Source organism: Podarcis liolepis (assembly GCF_965112155.1).
Source record: "Podarcis liolepis genome assembly, chromosome: 6".
Lineage (NCBI taxonomy): Eukaryota > Metazoa > Chordata > Lepidosauria > Squamata > Lacertidae > Podarcis > Podarcis liolepis.
In genome coordinates this window covers 28,362,111-28,386,147 of record NC_139559.1, presented here as the reverse complement: position 1 = coordinate 28,386,147, position 24,037 = coordinate 28,362,111, and the positions used below count along the sequence as shown (strand labels likewise).

At 42.2% G+C, this 24,037-nt stretch overlaps 3 protein-coding genes across 16 annotated transcripts in view; 1 reads left to right on the top strand and 2 right to left on the bottom strand.

Annotated features, from left to right (window-relative positions):
- Window positions 1-24,037, bottom strand: part of LOC310709079 (tigger transposable element-derived protein 1-like) — an 877,074-nt gene that overhangs the window by 227,849 nt on the left and 625,188 nt on the right. The gene's annotated exons all lie outside the window — the stretch shown is intronic.
- TGIF2 (TGFB induced factor homeobox 2) overlaps window positions 1-24,037 on the top strand; it is a 353,736-nt gene that overhangs the window by 46,389 nt on the left and 283,310 nt on the right. The window lies entirely within an intron of this gene.
- DLGAP4 (DLG associated protein 4) overlaps window positions 1-24,037 on the bottom strand; it is a 317,667-nt gene that overhangs the window by 24,106 nt on the left and 269,524 nt on the right. The window contains exon 1 of one of the 14 annotated variants that reach the window (XM_083507995.1): window positions 11,175-11,826. The exons of 9 other annotated variants lie outside the window; for them this stretch is intronic. The gene's annotated coding sequence lies outside the window, so the exon portion shown is untranslated. Of the gene's footprint in view, window positions 1-11,174; window positions 11,827-24,037 lie in introns of those variants that run through there. 4 more of the 14 variants (XM_083507994.1, XM_083507989.1, XM_083507986.1 and 1 more) reach the window with 4 other exon arrangements.

Below are 24,037 nucleotides of genomic sequence, written 5' to 3'. Positions count from 1 at the left end.
CCTTCCTCTTCCCACCCCATGCACACTGAAAATTATCTTCCAGTCACCTAGCTACAGAAATAAATGTAGACACCACCACCCCAAAATCAGAAATAGGAATTGTACTTCATCCAGCACCTTCCACAAAGAAAAGTACATGAATGTTTCTTTTGAAACAAGTTATCACACTTAGCTATACATAGGAGCAGTGGTTCATTTCCAAAATAGCTTTACTTAATATCATATCAACCATTTTAAAGATTTATTGCCAAATGCTTTTTCAGCCAGGCAACAGCATATCACAATGGTTTGCAAGCCATGGCTTTTATGCCAAGAGCTGTTCCTCCAAGACAATAGATAAGGAGAAAGCAGACAGACATTACCTACTATGTGCTCATCATACCTTCCCTCCACCCATTTAAGTGCCGCCTTATGTTCTGTGTGACACAACACTATCTAAATGTGGCTTTACTAACCTGGTGCCTGCCATATGCTTTGAACTACAACTCTTACAGCACAGCTGGGGCTGATAAGAGTTGTAGTCCAAAACACATGGAGGGCACCAGGTTGGCAAAGACTGATCTGAATGCTAACAGATGTTTCTTGGCATTAAGATACAACCTGTTGTGCAGGAATCAAACTCTGAGCCTGGTTATACCATGGCACAGTAGTCAGAGCCCAAACATTCCGTTTCTGGCACAATTCATAGATCACTTGAAGATTCTATTAATAGTTTAGACAAGAATGTTATATGCAAGTTATGCTTGCAGAAAACCAACATCCCAAATAACTTGACTTTTAAACATTCAGTACAAAAAGCTTCTGGGAGATACCAATTGCTTCCATACAGGAATCTCTCCCTCTGTTTATGGATATAATGGGGGTGGGGGTGGTTAGAGGCACTAAAATATTGCCAGTTTTCACAACTGTTAAGAATGGCGCTTATTAAATGCAAATGAGAGATACTTTTTATGGATACACCCTTAAATAAAGTATACAAATCTAAACAGTTACTGACTGGATCATTCCTTTTTCCAAAATACTACTTTTCAGTACATGTGTACTTAATAAATATAAAGAAGTGAACAGGAGATGGGTGAAGTAGAGAGACACATCTTGTTAACTAAAACCTGTATCTCCAGGAGAGTTTGAAAGATGCATTAGGAAAAACATCAAATTTGTTTTCTTGGGCATGTGCCTGCACATTACAGACATGCACTTTGAACAGTTTTCTAGACTCTTCCCTGTAGTCACCTAAAGAATTAAGCACAGAGGAATGTAACATGATAAAGTCACTAAGCAGCTTGTGAAAAGCGACTGAAAGACAAAATACTGCCAAGCATACTTTTGGAAACAGGATATTTGGAATTCAAAAGACAAGAGGAAATATGTTGTTTTAGGGCTGGTGGAATGAGCACCATTTCACTTGGGCTTTCCAATTCTTGCGGGTTTCAGAATGACATAAAACTGCTGAAATCCCTTGAAGTGTCTTTGTTCCCAGCTACAACTATATGCTATCTCTTGGCCAACCAAATGGTTGGTACATTCCAAGAAATACAAACTGGGTTCCAGATGGCTGTTGCTTAGCAGCAGCCCACATGCTTAGTTGCTCAGGGAACAGGTTCCTTGCATTCTCATTAGACAGCTGCCTACTGAAACTGCTACGTAGTCCTGTCTGGGAAGATTTCTCATACTCAGCTACAAGCTGAGACAAGGATTTCAGTTAGAGCTACAGAATATGAATACAGCAAGTTAAAAAAAGGACTCCAAAGCAATCATCTGACCTCAAAATGGTTTTAAAGTTTGGACATGCATCTTATTTCATCTTACAAAGCAAAATGGAACAATGTTGCCACCAACATCTATTAAACACTCCAGACTGGAGAGAGCGTGATAGAATTTGCCTGTAACAACGCATTATTCATCCAAACAGAAAACCAAAATAGCAACATGTTTGCCTGGAGCTATAAGCACTGATGATCAAAATGTTTTCAAAATATGGGAGCGTCACCATGAGGAGACTCGGAAGACAAAGCGCTCCTAGGATTATTTGGCATCAAGATTTGCTAGCTTGCATCATATATGATATTTACAATTTTCAGTGCAACATAACTGTGAAATGTTTGATATCCAATGAAGGACAACAGTGTTGAAAACAACTTTTTTTTCATTCCATTCCAGACTGATCCTCTAATGCATGCAGATGCAGGATGAAAGATAGACAACAGGACTTTGACTAGAGCCTCCTTCATAGAGGTGGTAACATATATGCTTTCTGAGCACAAAAGGGCAACAGTATAGAGTACTGGACACAGTTCATAGACAACTTAAACACCAGACAGGACTGATTCAGTGTATTACTCACCCATAGTATTACTTGGTTAAATCAAAAACCCTAGAATTCCTTTTATTTTCTGTCATACATATGAGATACAGGGTTAATACCTTTAAAATTATCTTAACAATTATTTCCATAATGGGTCTTTAAACCAAGTTACTCAGTATTTGTTCAAAAACCTTTATTTGCATAAAATACCCTCAGCTCATCAACAGCAGCATCTGAGTTTTTCGCATTGGTGTCCAATTAAGCACCCCATACTTAGAATTACGTGTCAAGTTTCCATGTCCCATTACACTACTGAGGATAACACAACTGAATACTAGGAAACCAGGTTTACAGATTTAAGACGCACAGCGAGAAGAGAAAGGAAAACACTGCAATTTGATCTTGGATGCCTTCATGCAGTTTCCTTACCAACTAAAGTTCTCATGAAAGTTAACTTTAGGCGACAACGCTACCCACAGTTACATGGGAGTAAGCCTCATTGAATTTAAATAGGAGTTACCTCCAGGTATATAATGCATTAGATTGTAGATGTAATTAATAAGAAGAACTCCAAAAGTGCTTAGTAGTCTTCTGCTTTTAGAGCAAATATTGAAAAATTAATATTGCTGCTTGGTGCATTCAGTGGGTTTCTGTCCAGCCTTCAGTACAATCATTGTTCCCTTTCTCCAACAACCTCGTGTATGCCCACTGCATGTTTGGAGGTGCATGTCTCCCCTCTACATTTTACATACTGACCACAGCAAATGCTGTGGGTCCATTACAGCAAATGCTGTGGTCCACAATGTCCATTACAGAAGCGTAAAACTAATGGAAACAAGTTATTTGGAACTACACTGGATACAACCCAAAGTTTCCAAATATAGAAAAAGTGTAGAGATAAGTCTATGCCTAGCCTGAAAATGATAGTACTATTTCTAATGGACAGTGCTTACGACTAAGCGCCAGTCAAGTGCCCAATGGATTGAGAGCCTGAAATTGCAGAAAGAGGTATGTCTTACCTTTTAAGCATCAAGCAATAGGAAAAAACTGTACACTTACTTGCGATGCAACTAATCCTACTATCACACTGAATGACATCCAGCAGATTTTCAAAATATATTCAACTGGAAGTAATACTTATGAGAGTTCTTCATGCAAGAGAAACACATCAAAGAGCTTTGCCAGAAAAATAGCATTGCAAGGTCCTTGAGAATGAAAATGAAACCCATTTGTCCGCTAATTTTACATAGCATTTGTTCATTTTGAGAATGCAAACAAATTAAAAATACAATCTCATCCAAGGGAATACAAGTTAGAATTGAAGAGTCTTGAACTATGGATTCTTTCATAGTGTGGGAAGGCAGAGGTGGGCATGATTCATGTAAAGGGCTTTTTAATCAGTTCCCACTCTGGATGGTTTTTAGAAACAGCATTCTTTTAAAAATAAAAAGAATAAGCAGGAGTTTCTTCATGTTATAGAGTTATAGAATCATAGAATCATAGAGTTGGAAGAGACCACAAGGGCCATCGAGTCCAACCCCCTGCCAAGCAGGAAACACCATCAGAGCACTCCTGACATATGGTTGTCAAGCCTCTGCTTAAAGACCTCCAAAGTAGGAGACTCCACCACACTCCTTGGCAGCAAATTCCACTTATTAGGGAAGCCCATCAAAAACGATTTCCTTTTGTTTGGGGCTTGCTTCCTGACTCACCTCTGATCCTTGTTTGTGAGAAGTGCTAAGAGGTTGGGAACCCCAGATTAGATCAAGACCACATGGTGCAGGCTTTTAAAAAACCCTTCTCTCCTGTGCCATTTTCCTTATCTAACTTGTTCTCCCTCTTGAAGCAAAGGCACATGTTCCTCGCCCCACCCCAGGCAAATGCTAGCATGGGAGCAGGCAACTTATATTGTGAAAATACAAGATAGATTGATTTAAAACCTTGCCAGTACTACAGCCTCAATCGAATGGGAATGGGGGCTTCCCCGTGGCTGCATTTTAACTCAAAACCACAGGAGAAGTTGTTGATAAATGGCAACTATACTATCTCTTAATTTTCCTAGTATGTGGATACTGTTTGTTATTGTAACTTCTTTTTTTCTATTTATAATTTGTGTTTAGAAAATTCAATAAATGTGTTTGTGGAGGGAAGCACAGAGGAAATCTGATCGTGGATCTCCCACTGCCTTGTGTAGTTTGGTCTTCACAACGCCTTTTCATCTTATTAAAAATGATATGAACCAATATTATTTAATAATCTTTTGAACATATGCCCACGTCACACAATTTGGAATGCGGAGTTTTCCATGTTAGACTGGAATAACAAGAATGTAAAGTGTGACAGCATCAAAGTAAAATTGCTCTAAGCTCCTATGTATGCATGCGCCCCAACTATGCTAGAATGTTTTTCAAGTTGGTTCCCAGCCAAAATGTGCCAAATTCAAGTTCAAACTAGCTGACAGGGGGAAAACAGAGTGGTGTGATGTATGCATCACTTTGCTAAGGCACAATACCTGTTAAAGTAACACCCTGGATCCAGGGTATTTGACAGCTACTGTCTAGTTGCCGATACACCCTTTTGGGAGATAGTGACTGAGAGGGCAGTGACAACCCAACCCAAGCACTTGGAAGAAACCAGTTATCTGGACTCATTTCACTCTGAGTTCACACCTGGTTTTGGAAGTGAATCAGCATTGGTTACCCTGACAGGGACATGGTAGTGCAACCCTGGCATTTTGCTTGAGCTCTCAGTAGCTTTTGATAACGTAGTCACTGTATCATGCTGGACTTGCTCAGAGGGTTGGAAGTAGGAAACACTGTGTTACAGTGGTTCTGCTCCTACTTTTAGGGTTGGTATCAGAGTAGCACTGGATGATTGTACCTTGGCGGCTCAGCTATGGAGTAAAACAGAGTCCCATATCATCTTCAGTGCTGTTCAGCGTCCATATGAAACTGCTAGAAGCCGGCATTAGAGGATCTGAAGCACAACAACATCATTATAGTGATAATACTCAGCTTGATTTCTCCATCTGAATCAGGCATGGCCATACAAGTTCTGGATCGGTGTCTGGTTGTGGATTGGTGTTTGGGCACAGCAATGGGCTAGATAAGGGTCAATAACCTGACGTTGAATGCTGGCAAGGGTTCTGAAGGAGTAGGTATGTAGTCTGGGGGTGCTCCAGGAACTATTTTTGACTTGGAAAGCCCAAGTGGCTGTAGTGGATAAAAGCATCTTTTACCAGCTTGGTGAACTATGCATACACAACCTCAAGACTTGATTCCAATTTGCTAATGGGCCAGGTTTAAGGTTTGGTATCAACCTACAAAGCCTTAAATAATTTGGGACTAGGAATCCAAAGGAACGCCTTCTCCTGTACAGACCTTCCTGGTCATTAGGGCCATCTGCTGAGATCTTCATGGTTATGTGGAAGCTCATCTTGCAGCAACCAGGAAGAGGGTTTTTTTTCCTGTGCATTGACAGTGCATGCTGAAACTATATGTCTTTACTGAAGGCTTTGCAGTCATTTGTCATAATTTTTATATTTTGAACTGCCTACCAAAGCTGTTAAGTTTATTTTGCTGTTATTGTATTTTAATGGATTTTATTGTAAGCTGCCATGAGATGTTTTTATGATATGTGGTATGCAAATAGATTAATGGATGCAAGGTCAGAAAATGGGGAATGTCCTGGTGTCAGCTTCTTGGGCTCTTCATCAGATCCCCCCCCCCCACACATACAGAAGTGCAGGAAGACACCTGGTCATATCAGAGACTTTAACTCCCAAGACACTCCTGCAGGGACCCTGGGAAGCCAGCTGTGGATGTTATACAATCCATGACATCTTCCAACCCTTCTGTGACCTATATGGATGAGAAAACCAGCACAGGCTGAAGAATCTGGTACATGTAGGGTGTATAGATTTGATGCACTGCACCAGTGTCACAGACCCCCAAGACAAACACGGATGCAGTTTATTTAAATTCCTTCTACCTCTCTAATAAAAGGGTATTAATAGGCCAATTATTCCCTATAACTCACTTTTCTAGCTTCGTTACCCATGATTTAAAAAATGAATAAGCCAGTTTTTACAACCACACTAGCTCATCCTTTATGACATGCAGCAAGTCAAATCACATTAGTGTCTGTGACCTCATCACATTACACAGGTCTTGGCAGAGAGTCCAATTCATCATGTGAGTAAACATGACGGCTGCAGACTCTGAAATACTTATACAAGGATTGTTGAAAGGAAGTGAATTGGAAGTGCTTCTACCGTGTCCTACGCTCTTCAACAAGTGAAAATGAAAACTTGGAAGAGCTTAGCAAGTCTGCTACTAGTCTGTACAGAGGCCAAAGTCAATCGTGTATCAAATGCTGCCACTGGAACTCAGCCTAACAGATATTTAAGACAGTGCACAAACAAATGTTTGTTAACAGAGCTTCAGTCAATAAACAGCAGCTGAAGGTTTTTGAGCTTCTGCCACCTTCAGTAAGCATAGCCGCAAAAATAGAGGACATCTAATATTTGCCAAAGTGTGTAAGGCCTCCACCCAGCGCAAATTCCAGAGTTTGGGAAGAGAACTGCAACTTGGCTAGATACCATATTTAATTCCATTGAACCCACTGAACCATTTCTGCAATTTTGCAAAACCAGTCTAAAATGAGAAAAAGCTTAGATGCAGAACCAGACACCTCCTGTTCTACACATTCAATGATACCACAAGTTTGTGACATGACATCACTAACTGTTTCTGTAGCAACTGTTTCCGACAGAAATGAATCAGTCAAACAGGAGGTGGCCAATTAGAGAGCAGTAGAACAGGCTTTATAGGCACACAAAGACTTTGTAACTGACAAAAATAGGAAAGCAAATTATAGAACGTACAAATAACTTAATGAGCTCAATCTAATGGGTTTCAGGAATGCCTGCTATATTTAGATCTGCCCAACTGTATCTTAAAAAGCAAAACAAAAACAGTGTTCCATAATGGAAATGGTAAAAGCTTTAAAATACATTACTAGTTCCTGTAAGCTCTCTCTCTCTCTCTGTGTGTGTGTACACACACACACACACACACACACACACACAAAACATACACAGAATACATGGAAATCTCTGTAGTCTTTGTGGGGGAAAATCCCCTGGCTAGGAGAGCAAGAAACAACCTCCTTTTCTCTGAATTCTGATTTCAAAGAATTTTTTAAAATTAAAAACTACATACTTCCTAAATTCGTTTCCTTGGGGTTTTGGGGTGAGGAGGGAAGGGAACAATGCCAGTACTGTTCTATGCCAAGTGAGCAAATAGCAGGTCCAAGCATTTCAAAGCATGAGAATAGAAATTAAAGTAGTATTTTCTTGTGCACAAGAGTTGCCTGGCACAGTGTCCTCTTTACAGCTACAGGCTAGGACCTACAAGGCAGAGAAAAAGCCACAGCAGTAGAACAGTAGGATGCTCCACTGGATTGGAGAAGGGCTGAGTAGGAGAAGACGAATGTGCTGCTCAGATGAGCTGATGATGAGCCAGGCATAGGCCCCTAAATCCGGATTCTGATATGCAGCTCTTAAGCTTAAAAATCTGGGGAATCACAACAAAAATCAACCCATAATAAAATACCCAACAAGAATACGATCCCCAAGATATACTACTGAAATAGTTTTGAGGAAGGCAGAATAAAGAGGCAGACTGAAGCAATGGACTGCACTATCATAACTTATACCACACTGACTCTTCTCAAATCCACAAACTCTGTCTTGCTCTGTCTTTAGTAGATGAGATTGCTTATACTACTCTTGTGTTCCATGGACACACGCAGGTGAGCAAAGCGTTTTTGAGGATGGTAATGTCCTTAAAAGCAACAACACAACAGACTTCAATAGTACTGCAGCACCTCAAAAGTGTCACCAATGAAGGCTTCTGATAAAATGCTAAAGTCTTCTAAAGCTGAGAAACACCATGCAAATCTTATTTTATAATAAGTGTGTGTATTGAATGAGAGAGTACACCCTCAAGAACCCAAGATCCAGTAGAGAAAAGACAGAAACAGGACTATGCTCCTGTTTAGTTTTAGTAGCTCTAGCCAAAAGCTATACCTCACAACAAGTAATTAGGATGTTAAGACCTCAGGGTGGAGTAGCAACTTTGCAGTTGCAAAATTAAGTGGCGCTGCAGAGGGTTGGGCAAGGAAAAAACCCATTTCATGTATTGGCTATAAAGGACATACTTTGCAGCTAAAATTCAAGTTCATACAACGCTAATTTCAGATTGTCTGGAAGTTTAGCTCACATAATTGTAGGCTCTCACTTGTTCAGTTCTCAAGAGCTCTGGACTACAAGGCAGACTTATTTCAACAGCATCAAACATACCTGAAAGTATCTGCAGGAAAGTGTTATGGGTATGAGAAATCCCATTAGGAATAGTGTTGGTCTACATAGGAAATTTATTTTGAGTTATCACAACCTAAACTTTGGAGACAACATCCTGTAGTACAGAAGTTTCACAGTGCAAGGGGGAGCAGTTAAGGCAGTGTATAAAAGTAACAGAAGAAAAGCTGGAGCGAATTAATGCAAAAGGTACAGTGTTAATGCTCCTTTTATGAGCCTATGACTTTTTTGTCCTATCCAATGATGAGAGAGAAGAAAGAACTGAAGGAATACAGAAACACTTACCTTATTTAATGATCTGTTCACAGACACTCAATCAAAGGGAGTGTAGCTAGAAATAGAAACTGCAGAAGAAAGCAGCCTCCATACCTGAGATTGACAAAAATTACTTAAAAGCAAACTCAGCCGTCATAAAGGACTAGCCCAGTTCTGTCTTTGGACTCAAAAATATACCTCAAAGCTTGTGCTAATGAATAATGAGACACTACAGTGGTGCCTTGCAAGACGAAAAGAATTCGTTCCGTGAGTCTTTTCGTCTTGCGATATTTTTCGTCTTGCGAAGCACGGTCCGTCGCAACTGCGCCTCTTCAAGTGGCTTTAAAAAAAAAGTGCAAGACGTTTTCGTCTTGCGAAGCAAGCCCATAGGGAAATTCGTCTAGCGAAGCAACGCAAAAACGGAAAACCCTTTCGTCTAGCGAGTTTTTCGTCTTGCGAGGCATTCGTCTTGCGGGGCACCACTGTACTGCATGCAGTTATTTCACTAGAAATCATGACTTCAGTATAAAGAACCAGACAGTTTGAACCACATTTGAGATAACATGAAATTCAATAGGCATTAAATACAAAGTATATTAACAACTGACAGCACTGTGGTCAGTAAACACCCATGATGAACTGAGTTCAAAGGAGTTTTATCCCCATGCTCTACATGATGAATTCAAGAAGCACATAACATCCTATTCTGTAATGCATCCTGTAATGGAACCTAAACAAATATAACTGAAATAGCCACGTATTCTTCCTTGCTCACCCCTGCTTTTGTTTTTTGCTCCAGGGGCAGGGACCTGTCCTCTGACTTCCTGTCAAGTGCCATGTATGCCAAAGGAGGTAAGACAGGGCTGCAATCTGAAGTACACTTAATTGAAAGTGGACCCCACTGAACACAGGAGCAAACACAAAGTGTTGGAATGAGTAAAATACTGCTGCATAGTTATATGCAACTGAAATGCCTGCCAATGCGACCTTCCACTGACACCTATACGAAAGAAAAGCTATATATTTATGTAAGTAAATTCTGTATTTACAAACTGCAAGGGGGAGGGGGAAGCTCATGTAAAAGGCAAACTTAGATGGGATACAACTCAGAAGCAGCTAAAATACTGACAGTTACCGGTACCTAAATACCAAGCTGGCAAGACTGCTTGAAGCACCTAGTTTAAAGATGGGGACACAGGATTAAAGAACACAAAAATCTTCTTGAAATAATATAGAGCTACTGTAGGTTGAAGTTTGACTCATAATGTACATGCAACATATGTTTGGCAGGTAATCACTAACCAGTAGCATGAGTCAACTTTCCCTTTAAATTGTCTCAGTATCATAAGACTGGAAATGATGAAGGAGTATGCTAGAGGGATGGAGTGTGATTTTAGCCCAGTTTTTGCTAACCTAGTACCCTTTAGATGTTTTAGACTACAGCTCCCATCAACCCCAGCCAGCACATGCACTACTAATACTCTAGAGATGAAGCAGATGATTGCTTTCACTTTTTTGCTTTCAGTTTTTGACAAAGCCACAACCCTTGGGAGTCAAGCTCCTTTCACTCCTCCTAAGCTACCACACTTATTAAGAACACACGGTTAGCTCACCGGTAATTACATTGCAACACAGAGACACCATTAAAACACACCCTCTCCAAAACATTAAAAGCCTGAAAATGGCAAACTAGGAAAGTGACTTTACAGGTTTCTGAAGAATGAAAACAGAATTCTACATGCAATCATTTAGGGCTTAAAATGACATGTCAAAACTGGCAATTGTGAAATATTTTCACTTTTTTAAAAAGGCAGTCCTATATTGTAAAATAAGATCTCTCTCTCCCCCCCCCCCCATCTTATAGGGGCTGTGGTTACAGTTTAAAGGTATCCTAGTAACAGCAGCAGCGACCAAGAAATGCCATTACTCTCCTGTGGTTTACCCCGGAAGTTTGTTTTTATTAATTATAATTATATACGCTCCCATCAATACACATCCCTTGGGAGCCGATCACCAAAATTAAACCTAATTAAAAATCAAAAGTAGGAGAGAGAGATAGATGTGAGAGAGAAAACAAACCCCAACATACCCAAACGACCTCATTTCCCCTTCCACAAAGGCAGCCCAAAGCAGTCCCGATGCAACTACAGCGGCGACTTCCAACTACCGGGTGGCGGAATTTAAAAGGCCCCACTCCCAAATTTCTCTCACAACCCGCGTGCTTCTTCTTACCCTCGTGGGATTGAAGCCCAAAGTGGAGCTTCCCGGGTGAGAAGTTTCCATGGAGAGAGAGAGAGAGGAGGGCAGGGTGGCCTTGCCTGGCTGCCCGCCGGCCCACGGGTGGCGAAGAGAGGCAGGGCAGGCACCGCACCGCCAGAGGCTGGGGAGAAACTTTCCTTCGCCCTCCTCTGTTGAGTCAGACGCGCCGCCTCACCCCAAGGAGGGACAGAGGGAGGCGCTGCTCACAAGCGCCCTTCCTCCCCCCATTCACCTCCGCTGGCCTCCACGCTCGCTTCCCCGACGCGCCCCGCCCGGGCCCTGCCTCCCTCAGCCGGCGCCGGCGCGCTACTACGCCGGGGAGGAGAGGCTTCTTCCTCGCCCGGCCTGGCCTGGCTGGAAGCGGCACCGGGGCCGGCCGCGAGCCCTGCGTTGGCAAGGCGGGAAGCCCCGTTTCTCCGCGGGACACAAACGCCTACCTCGCCGCCGCTGCTTCGCGGCCTTGCCGTAAAGCCGCCCCTCAGCCCCTCCGAGTCCGGGGCTGGCTGTGATGGCGAGACGCGGGTTCGAGGCGCCTCGCGGTTGGGGCCCAGCCCGGAGAGCAGCTTCACGCTTCCGACCCACGAGTGGGTGGGGAAGCGCTCAGGGACTCCACGGAGGGTCCCCCCCCCCCGACCGCCTCTTCGGAGTGCGGTGGGAACGCTGCCATTCAGGCCTTTAATTACCCAATCTATGGCCTTTAAAACTGTGTAGGGGAGGGCGGTTACTGTTTTTGTTTGTTGCTAAGGTTTGCATTTTCGTTTAATTATATTGTCTACCGCCCTGTAATCCTCAGAGGAAGGCTAGTGTGGGAATTTCAGGATTCTGTCCCAGTAGAATCTGTTTCACTGCTAGTGAGAAAGAAGGTGGGGGTCAGCATCTATTGGTAGGACTCTGGGCAATCTGCAGTTAAGATCATCAAGGATTTCTGACTTCCATTTTTTTAAACTGTTTTTGCTCTCCAAATAGCTACCAGAATGAAGAAAACGGGGGGGGGGGCAGGAATGGCGTTTTGCTTCTGAAAATGAATTCATGGGCTGAAATGTATATGCTCAAAAAGTCCTTGATTGTTTTGACCTTGTTTCCAGCTGACTGGCCTCAAGGTGGCAAGGGGAGGGGGGTGTTGATCCCATCTTCATACACCCCTGGGTTAGGGGGTAGGCCCTGCTGCAGTAGCCCATTTTTGGCAGACCTCCTCCTAGTGATTTCTAGGATTTCCCAAAAATCCTGAGCCAGGTGGACCTTGGTTGATCCTGCATTTAAGATGCATTTACTGCTTTAATGCTCATTGTTTGCTACCCTGGGCTTCTTTGGAAGGGTGGGATATAAGTTAAATAATAATAATACTATGACTTACATGTTTAAAACCTAATCTACACATGCAGAATGAGATGTTAAATTAGAATGTCACCACAGGCTTTGAACACTCCCATGCAAAAAACACAAATCCACCAACACAAGCTAGCATATCATGGAGAATGGACTGTAGTCTCACCCACTTCTCACCGTGTTAGTTCTATCTCAGAAAGCTCTTAGCACACGTTGTGTGCTGTACTGGAAACCAAGACCAAGCAAGAAAGCATACACAGGATAATTTAGCACAGATTAATTATGCTGCAACAAGCAAGCGATTCCAACTAAGTCCTATTGCTTTCTGGCAGAGCAATTCAAACCCCATCTGGGCAAAGGCAAGGTGTGATGAAGCAGCAATCACCACTGCAACTGCAGCCTTGTTCATTGTTTACACCTGCTAGGACAGAAGGTGGAAAGACAGGCAGAGTGATCACGCCTGATGCCATCAGATTATGCCAGTTGGAATGGCTCCAGTGGATTGTAGTCTGCTCAGTCCTTCCCTGCTTCCACAACACCCTATTTTAGAGCTTTCCAAGTGCTCTGCTGCACTTTCAGTAGGCAGCACGGAGTGCTCCAGGCCAGCAGTCAGGAGACTGACACCAGCTTTTCTAGTCTTTGCACCATCCAGCACCCACCTCCCAGTGCAGCAGATCAGGAGTTTGGACTGTAACCAAAGTTTGTCATGCAACTGGTGGTGCAAGAGGTGTAGTTTTAAGTACATAGTGCATGTCAACCCACTCCTGTCATACGATAAAGTGACAAAAAGACTTTTGAGAACATAGTTACTATTTCTTCACGACTGACAATATCCTGAACCTCACCCCTATTTGAATTTTGACACTTTTAGTATTTTAAGTTTGCTTTATTACATGTGTACCCTGCCTTTCCTTCAAGGTACTCAGGGTAGTGTATGGGAGCTTATTCCATTTTATCATCATCTGCAAGGAAGGTGTTATTTATTTGATAGATTTATATTGTGCCCTTTCTCTAAAATGGAGCATAGGCAGCTTACAGCAATAATAAATTACCGTAATCAAAAGAAAATACTCAAATAAAAACAATGAACATCTGTGATAAAACTGTAGAACCTCACCACAAATACTACTTCAACATCTGAATGCCTGGACAAGTTCAACTCTTTTTACTTATTTATTTTTTGCAGTGGCTGAATATCAAATGCCATTTGGGAGGGAATTTCAGAGGTGAAGGGCCACCACTAAAGTAGCCCTGCCTTATGTCACTTGTCCTTTCAAATAACAGTCAGTTACTCAAAGCCACCCAAGAGAGGACAGTTTTCTCAGATGTCTTGGTCCAAGTCCAACATAAACCATACAGATTCCCCAATGAACTGAATAGGCCAAGTAGGCCATGGTTAATCCTTTGTAGTGCTGCTATGCAGTCCAAGCAAGCTGGCATTTTTAATTCCAAAAGTAAGTAGTAAGGCATTTGCAAGCCTCAATTTTGAAAGTATTTGAGAGAATAGGTTGACCAGCAGAAGCACAGCTGCTACATTCTTGTTCACTGCTGTCATTAGGGCACCTTATGGAAACCTAGAATCTTTAAAAAGCACTTGTTTCATAAGGATTTTAAACAAGCTAGTAATAAATCAAAACAGGGTGTTAAATTTTGACTACAGGGATGTTCCTGCAGCCTTAAAAGGACTTGAGGTAGGACCATGACACACATTTACATACAAGTTTGCTAATGCAAATGTATAGTGACTCAGAGGGAAAGCTGCCCTGTAAGTAAATTCAAATATGAAATAAAGGGGAGACATGGGGATGGATGGACACCAGATCTAGGGTCTAGTACAAAAGATCCAGGGCCCAGCCCCCCCATACCCCCTCCCAACATCATTGCTTGACCACTGTATTTTGTATTGTTATAAATAATGAGACCCCGAAAAGTCATTATATCCAGAAAGAACAGGTGGGAAAATAAGAGACAAGGTTTCAAGTGCAGCACTTTTTAGATGTGTCACATTTTAGGGCAAATTGGACAGGTGTCTTCTACACAAACAAACCTGAAACCTACTTCATTATCTCAGTCAGAGCATATTGTGACTAGGGCTGGGCAAGATTTTCAACATTGTGATGTATCACCAGCTAGACATTGCAGTTTGGCGATATACCACGATGTTGAAACAAAATCCATTGGCCCCAGCCAGCTAGAGGCAGGGTGAAATTACCACAGCTCTTGACGCTGGAGCTGGAACCCTTTCACTTCAATGCCTTGCAGGAGGGCCAATGCAGTTGGGCTAGGCCACTGCTCAGCTGGGGGGCAGGAGGGCTCCCCCCCCCCCAGCTAAGCGAATCCCGAGGCCTCAGCAGCATTGGGCTTTGCTCAGCTGTGGCGTAGAAGCCTCCCTCAATCTCATCTGCAGCATTGGATCACTCAGATGGGGTGGGGGCTGCACTTCCGAGTCCCTCTGCTAGCAGCAACCCCTGGACGAAGTTATGCTGCTAGCTGAGGGACACAGGAGCGTGGCCGTTTCATCAGCGATATACCGCTGAGTGAAGCCAACATCACGGTCTGCTCCTCACACCAGTCCTGGGCGGTATATTGATATACTGCCCAGGCCTAATTGTGACCTACAGCAAACAAAGTACTTAGGCTACGCTCCACTTGTTTCTAGACAAGAGTGCTTTTGAAGTTCAAGCACATTGTTCATGCAGAATGGAGGAAATTTATACCACCACTGTGAATATGGCACCTGCCACAAAGTGGAATGCTGGGTGTATAAAAGCCTGTTTTGAAGGTATGCAATTTTTACAGCCCATTCAAAGTTAAGAGAACCAGAGTGACACCTACTGTACAATGGTTGGGTTGTAAGCAGAGGCTGCAACAAAAGGCTTTTAGCAAATCGGGAATATTTTCCAGCACTTGAGTTTCTAGTAAGCATATTGGCGCAGCATCAATAAGCATTCTATAGTACATTATACCTACTATTAGCTGTGGAAGTAATGAATGAAATGATTAATTTCCATGTTCCAGGTCTAGGTTTCCAGCTAAAGTAGAATCCAGTGCCATAAAGGTCCTCGTCCACTCTACTTGTTTACTGTACTATGTTTGCATTTGCTGATGCAACAAGCAGTAGTAGTCATTGTAGACAAGTCTTCTACAGCACAATCCTATACATGTCTAATAGTAAGTTCCCTTGATTTCACTGGGGCTTACTCCCAGGTAAGGAGATAAGAGTGATGCCTTTGTCTGCCATTTGGCAGATGACGTTGTAGTTGTTGGCATCTGTCTGTTTTGAGAGACAATGGAGTGTGCTTCCGAGGCACAGAAGTGACCACAATTACATTCATACTATTTAGTCTTTTGAAACTCAAAAGCAGGGTGCCTGATGATGTTTTTTTTAAAAATGGAATCAGATTTTTATTACATTTCCATTATAGCAAATCGGGGGGGGGGGGGGGAGAGATCTGGCTAACAACAAGATCCAAATGTATTAAAAACAAGCTAAAGCCCAAAATTTAAAATCTCAAACCGAAACCATGACCCTTTTCACACAGTCATAGAATTGTTGAGTTGAAAGGGACTATGTGGGTCATCTAGTCCAACCCCTGCAATTCAGGAATATTTTGGCCAATGTTGAATCCACAACCCTGAGAGTGAGTCCTATGGTCAACCAACTGAGCTATAGCTATATCCTACAAACTGAGTTAATGCCTGACTTTTGTGTGTGTAAGAGAAGAGAAATCTGACTTTTCAAGGTCCTTAATAAAGGATATAACGAATCATGCATTTATTGTGGGCTTCCTACTAGAACCAGGGACTGGCCAAAGATGGGCACTAGGATCTATGAGACTCCATCCAGCATCACCCCAGAGTCTTCTGCTAACCCCACCTGAGTGAATGGTATATTCATTTAATGACCTCTAAATTTCCTAGCAATGCATCCAGTTCTGCATTTCCGAATATTTATGACTTTAAAAATAAATGTGCTTATTAACAGTAACCTTCTAGAGCAAGGCTGGGGAACCTTTGGCCAGGCAGGTGTAGTTGGAATTACAGCTGCTATCCTCCCTGACCATGCTAATAGGAATCTAAGAACATCTGGAGGGCCATAAGATCGCCAGCCCTATTATAAAGAAAACACTGTTCTGCCCAATAACTTTCTATCATTTCTGTCAAGTTCAATGCTGTTTGATAGGGTTAAGTCACCTTGGCAGCATGGGAGTGGCAGGAGTGCTGTTCCTTCCTGTGTCAGCAGGATAGTGCAAGCACTTCTGGACTACATGCTGAAGCTCTTCCCAATGCCAGCATTAGCACAGCTTTTAGACAATAAATGTTGGTGTGGAGAGGAGCCAGTGTGGACTCCTCCCATAGAGTATTATGCTGTGGCTCAGGGAGCTGGAGCACTGTTTTTGCAATGTACAGACTTCCAAGCAGAAATCAGCTACATGGTTGCCTCCCTTTGCCATGAAGAAATAGGTATAACTATAATATTAAAGGCATATAGACTGCATTATCAAAGCTTTTACATACCAGGTAGTTTTTGCATACCGGTGATGGGTGTGATCAACTCGCACTGGCCAATAATTCTGGCCCCTCCTCAGCTGGTATATGCAGCCAACAGAGAAGGGAAGTCATCACATGCTCTCTGCTCATCAAATGATATGAGGGGGCAGGATGTATCCCCGTCAGGACAGTGGGCTCCACCTTCTCTGGCACAGTGTCTACTTCAATATTTTTCTTTTTCTGCAGCTATTAAAATTAGGTCGGGGGAAGAATAATACATTTGGGGGGCAGATCAGGCCCCAGAACTGTGCGGTTACCTATGCCTGCTCTGTTTAGCTGTAAATTATATTTTAATCGTTACCTCGACCAATGTAGGCATATAAGTTTAGGAAGTACGTTAATTTTACAATGTGAAGCATGAAATAAATAGTCCCTTGTTTTTAGTTTTGTTTTGCAATCCACTCATCATATAGTATGAAGTTGTTGGGTTTATTTTCCTGCGCAGGCTGAGAAAGTCTTCTCTTTCTGTCCCTTGTTCACTCCTCTTTCCCCCCAACCAAAATCAATCTGTCTGGAGTGACTTCTTTTGCTATCTTTCTAGTGACATAAAGGGAACTGACAGGCTTAGCCCAGAGTGTGCCAGCAGGGTTATAAGTGTAACAGTTCTTGTATGCACGGCTTGATATGAAGAAACGGCAACAGGGCAGGCCAAGGCACTTTGACTGACACAGGTACAGCAATTCCTCCTCCTGCTTCACAGCACGGACCACGGCAAGACTCCACAAATCAAAGCCCATTACTGCTTCATTGCTGCAGCACATCAGAGGGCAAACTTGAAAGCTAGCTTGCAGGAGAACAGAAGTTCTCTCAGGTTATTCCTCCTGATAAAAGACACTGAATTATTTAGCATGCATTATGGAAAAATTAAGAAACAGAGCTGCAGTATGAAAGATCAAGGCAGTTTCAGAAGCACTTATCCCAGGCAACCAAACCTACTCATGGCTACAACACATTTTTTTTACCTTGAGGGAAAGTAGTGAGTACTTAATACAGTTGCTTTCTTCAGACCGCATTGTCAGTGGCGTTACATATCGTATTTTTGGCTCTATAAGACGCACCAGACCATAAGATGCAACTAGTTTTTGGAGGAGGAAAACAAGAAAATAAATATTATGAATTCCAGAAGCCAGAACAGCAAGAGGGATCACTGCGCAGCGAAAGCAGCGATCCCTCACGCTGTTCTGGCTTCTGGGATAGCTGCGCAGCGTGCATTCACTCCATAAGATGCACACACACTTCCCCTTACATTTTAGGAGGGAAAAAGTGAGTCTTATAGAGCAAAAAATACGGTACTTCTAGTATTTTGGGGGGTCAATCACCCAGAGAGAGTGGAGCGGCCTAACTAGAAGACTTTAGGGCAGTAACTCCCCTACCCACCTACCCTGTAACTTAAGCATGACAGTCGCACTTACCTTAAGGGTTTTACTTGACTGCAATATGTCTTTAAACTCTGGTAATGTTTCCTTAGATAGAAAGTAGCTAGTGTCCAAAATCAATTGCTCTGCCTACTTTTGCCCTTGGACCCATCTGACACGGGAATATCCCCCCCCCCCCGGGAATATTCACGTGATCCATATGCGTTTAAGTAATTAGGAGCTGGGTTATTTACCCTGCCCTGCATGGTTTCACAGGGATTCTGTCCCTTTCAGGATACATTTGAAGTCTGGATTAGTCTTTTAAACAAAGGGTAATCTGGCATCACCACCCTAGAACCTTTAATCGAAATTTCCCCAAGATTATTGTAAATGGTGCTGCTATTTTAAAGTTTATTTTCCATTTTTTCTTTTAAAAATGTTGCAAATCTAGCAATACAGGACATAATAGTTAGCCCCATCTTATTGGCTTTCATCATGACCAGTTTTCTTGCAACAAGGCTGGTTTTGCCTTTTGAAAGGCTTCCTAGTCCTATTTTCTCTGCTGCAGTCATACTAGGGCCCTGCCCAATATTACTAACTCAATCAAAACACACCTCCAGCTTTGTATCCCAAGCAATTCTAGTTTGCAGGATCTGCTGTCCTTCTTCCCCAAGAGAGACTACTGTTGCACACCCTACACTCCCATTTAAATAGGACTGCAGATTGATTTAATATGCTGCTCATCAGAGACAAAGTGCCCATCATTCATTAAAAATGCATGACTAGTGGATCAGGCAAAATTCCCAGTCTCCTCGTTAAACCAGCACATTTACAAACACTGTTTAAGAACACATTTAAACAAACGGAAATTAATGGCACATAATGCTTTCTGCCACATAGCAGCGGTGTCAATATCCGCACAATCCACAATTTTTAGGTAAACCACTCCTTCAGTACTTCAGCTAGAAAGGTTTTTATGCAGCTAATCGAAGCTGGAGACCCCGATCATTGTGCCTTGAAAAACCATCTTTGCTTCGTCCTCTTTCCAGACAGCAAGTCTGTTTTCAGAGAAAGATTCCAGCAAGGTTTTCTTTTTTCTTTTTTGCTTCTTAGAAATTGCTTTTGTAGGCAAATTCACCAAATATCTTCATGACCAAATGTGGACTTATGAAACAAGGCCACACACTGTCTAAACTTCATCCTTTCAGCTCACATATTTGCAGCGATTTGCACCGCACTGAATCCAATTATGCTGCTTCAGCCCATGGAAGCAAAAAAATAAAAATAAAAAAATGCTAAGCTGCTACTATGAAGACATAAAGAACAGAAGTGGGAGGGACAACAACCAGAAGAAGTCTTTCTGCAGTTTGGTTCAAAAATGTTGCCTCTGGGGACAGGAATGTGTGAACCGTCATTAAAAGATTTATTCAGCATTATGTCACTGCCACATGGAATGCCTTCCTTTTTTTACTAACAGTGGCTTGGTGAATATAAGCACAAACATAAGTCCCCCCCCCCTTTAAAAAAGGTTCATCTGTAAATGCCTCATAACAACAGCACTGAAATCTCAGCCCAAAGGTTTGGCTGCAAGAGATGCCAATGGGGGAAAATGGGACTGCATAGAGTCTCTCATTAGAGACAATGAGTTAAACTGCTAGTGCACACAGTCAGGTAGTTTATGTCCTTGCACATTATGAAGTATTTGAGCAGGAGTGAAAGACAGTATAAGGAGAGGAACAGGTGCACTGGCAAACTGAGGACAGCTGCAAGTTCTTTCATGACTGAGTCAAGGAACTGCAGTTTACTCAGAGGCCTCACCCATTTATCCACAAGCCAATCCCTATAAACAGATTTTCCGCAGGCTGAATTCTCACAAGCAGAGAAGCCAGTGCTGGGAACCCTGTGTCTGGGCTGTACCACATCAGACGGCAGGCGGCGACTCAAAACATGGCTGTTAGTCTTTGGAAATGGCTATGTCCATCTTGGAATTTTTAAAGGTGGGCTTGGCAATTTCACATTTCTTTTATTTTACCTGCTTGCATATTTTGTTTGATCTGTAATAATTCTTATTGTGCCTTGCTCCAAGCTCTTATGATGAAAGGCAGAATATAAATAAATCAGTGCTCCTCGGTACAAATGGATTCTCTCCTTAACACATACACAAGAGGGAGAAGGGATATAATCTTAAATCCCCCCCTAACATGGCTTTTCACATCCAGGGATATATATTTAAAATCAGCCCAGCGCAAGCTTATGATTTTGACTGGGAGAACCAAGCCCCATTTCCACCTTGCAAATCATGATTTGCTCTGTAGAGACATTACCCTCAAATGGTTTTCCTTGTCACTTATATAGCTTGGTTGTGATATGGCTAAACATATAGTAGTCATGCCCACTGATACCCACTGAAGGGCCACAAAAACGGTGGGAGGGGGGATTCCGATATGATTCATTACCACTAGACAACTCTGCCTTTGGGCTACCATATAAAACAGACCCTCTTCTATGCATCAATCAGGGTCTAGGTAACTTTTAAAGCAAATTTCTAGGCTTTAGGGTTGTTTGAAGGTGTGATGGCAAAAGTTTACAACATTGTCCACAGTATCAAACAAGCTGCCATCTCCTGGCCTCAATGCAAACAAACAACAACACACTTTAGAGTAATCAAAGCACTTCACATACTCTCTAAAGCAAATTTTTCAACAGGCCTGGGAAATAAGCCAGCATTTATATTTCTACATAATGGAATAGGTGGTGTGCCTAAGGATATCCATGGGTTTATGAGATAAAGTGAGTTTTTAAACGAGGAATCAAGCAGACCCCTCTTTACAACGCTTTTCACCTTCTCATCTTTTAGCACGAAACAGGTGAGGAACCTGTAGCTCTCACTGGTTGACTCTCATCAGTCCCACGGTCAATGGTCAGAGATGATGAGAAGCACAGTCCAGCAGTATTTGGAGAGCCACAAGTTTCCCATCCCTCGTGTAAAGTGAACCAGTGTACCTTTTACTGTTACAACAAGCCCTTTCAAAGTACAGTAGAACCAAGAACATAGTTGCAGAGTCCGTAACTAATGTGACTAGGATAGCAATATTGATATTTTATTTCAGGGTTTTTAAAGGTAATCTGACAGCATGTTCAGAGACCCCTCATGTAGCTTTTACCTGGTCATGCCTGTATCTTATTTGCCACAGGTTGTGCAGCTTTTTGTGGGGGAAGGGGGACAGGTAATTCTGAACCTTTTTGAACAAAATTCTGCTCAGACATAAGATATACAGTATTTTGCACTAAACTTGTTGGTAATCACACTAGTAAAAATTAAGTGTGTGGGGGGGGGGAGAGAGAAGGAGAGTCCATTAACTCTTGCATCTTGTCTGTTAGTTGAATTAGGAGTACAATTTAGAGCTCTCTTTTCCTATCTGGTTTCAACATTAATGCCTCAAATCTGCAGTGCGTTTTCTGTAGCCACATGTAAAGTAGTTTCTAACAGAAATTATTTTTTATTGTATTAGTTTGAGGGGGTGAGCTGGATAAGATTTCCTACCAGAAATGAATACTGTATTTGCTAAAGACAGAAATTATTTTTTGAAAATTAATTGGCTGCACCAGTGTTGTGGAATACCATGCTTTGCGAAGTGCAGATGGGTTCCTCTACCAGCCAGCAAAAGCCACAGATGTTTTTTCATATTGGAAAGCAGTGTTATTTGTGACGGTCATTTTTACCTGTCATCTCCAACACGGCTGCCTTTTAAACGTGTTTAAATGTGTAATTTGTGTATTTTTATTGCTGTGTTACATTTTTTATTGCACTGTGATTTAAAATTTTGTAAGCCAATTTAAATGGTTCATGGGCTTTAAAAAGACAAATGCTTATATGGGTAACAACTAATACAGAATTGGTAAGCTACGTTAGAAAACAGTTCACATAGCAAGATGAACCAGCCTTTGAAAATCTACAACAAGCCTTCTTGCCTTCTCTGTTGCCCCACATGACAACAATTTGCTAAAATGAACATAGGTACAGACTTCAGTACTGTATAAGCCAAAGGCTCTCGTAAAAGCCTTCCCTCCTTTCCCAGGAGTTCACGGTTGTGTCCTTCCCCAACTTTACCAAATTTCTCTCAGCCAGAAAAAGTTGCAGGACACCACCAGCTGAAGAATACCAACACCAAAATTTAGAAGAGGAATGGAATACAGTGGTGCCTCGCAAGACGAAATTAATTCGTTCCGCGAGTTTTTTTGTCTAGCGAATTTTTCGTCTTGCGAAGCACAGTGTCGGAAAAGTTTTGGAAAAGCTTCAAAAATCACCAAAAAGCTCAAAAAAGGCTACCAAACCGCGTTCTATGAGTTGCTCCTCGAAGTCAAGTCGCAACTGTATTAACGGTGTTAAGAAAAAGGAAATAAACTTGCAAAAAATGCAAGACGTTTTCGTCTTGCGAGTTTTTCGTCTTGCGGGGCACCACTGTACAATACATGAGACCATGAGTAGGTTTTTAAAAATAATATGTGTTACATATGCCAGCCAGAACTTAGTTTTACTCAAAACTGACTCAATGAATGAACATGACGTTGGTTCATTAATTTCAATGGGTCCACTCTGAGTAAAACTTGAATATGGTACTGCTTTAAGTATCCTGAACTTTTGGATAAACCTATCACTCAATGTCACCAATTTAGTTTCAGGCAAAAGTAGTAACTCTACCTGCAGAGTGGCACAACACACCAATATCACTTTATGACTCTGCAACAGTCTCCTCAAAGTATCTATCTACCAAAATATATAAACCAGCCTTTTACTGCTTAGGAATCACCAGGCAGTTTCCAACATAGTGTGGAATTCAATATCATGCACTTCAAACCATTTTGACTGTGCATGAAATTATCCCCCCTCTTTCCCTCCTGCATGCTGTTCTGAGGGTTCTCTCAACTCCCCTCAAATCCAATTGCAGGGTAGGAGAGTGCAGAAAGCCCCACTGCAAAAGCTGAAGTCAGACAGAGCTTCTTTGGCGAACTCTGCCCATTATATCTCAACACATGATGCAATAAAATACAATGTACAGCAGCAATGAGATAACTACTAACCCCCATTCAAATGCTGACCTAGCTTGACTCCACTTAGTTTACAAGTCTGACAAAGTTTTAAGTTTAGCTTCAATTGTACCATTTCTATAGCATTTCTACCAAGTGTTCAGATTCTCAACAAGGGATGACTATTCAACCATGTGTAAGCAGACTTCCTCGCCTCCTTACAGCCCTTCTGCCTTCTGAAATTTGCTCCAGAGGGTTACCCAACTCTCCAGAGATGCGGAGAGTGCACGGAGGCTGCACGAACACCCAAGTGGCTTGAGAAGCAGGGGTAAAATGAGGGCCCCAGCATGGAATCACAGAATTGTCAAGCTGGAAGGGACCACAAGAGTCACCAAATCCAATTCCCTGCAATGCAGGAATCTTTTGCCCAATGTGGCACTCAAACTCATGACCCTGAAATTAAGAGTCTCATGCTACATATGCTCTTTCTGCTAATTTTTCCTGGTCCTCAAGTATTCTCTTGCACATAAGGTGTCAGGGCAAAAACGACTGCAGCTTTTGTCAGATTTAACATTT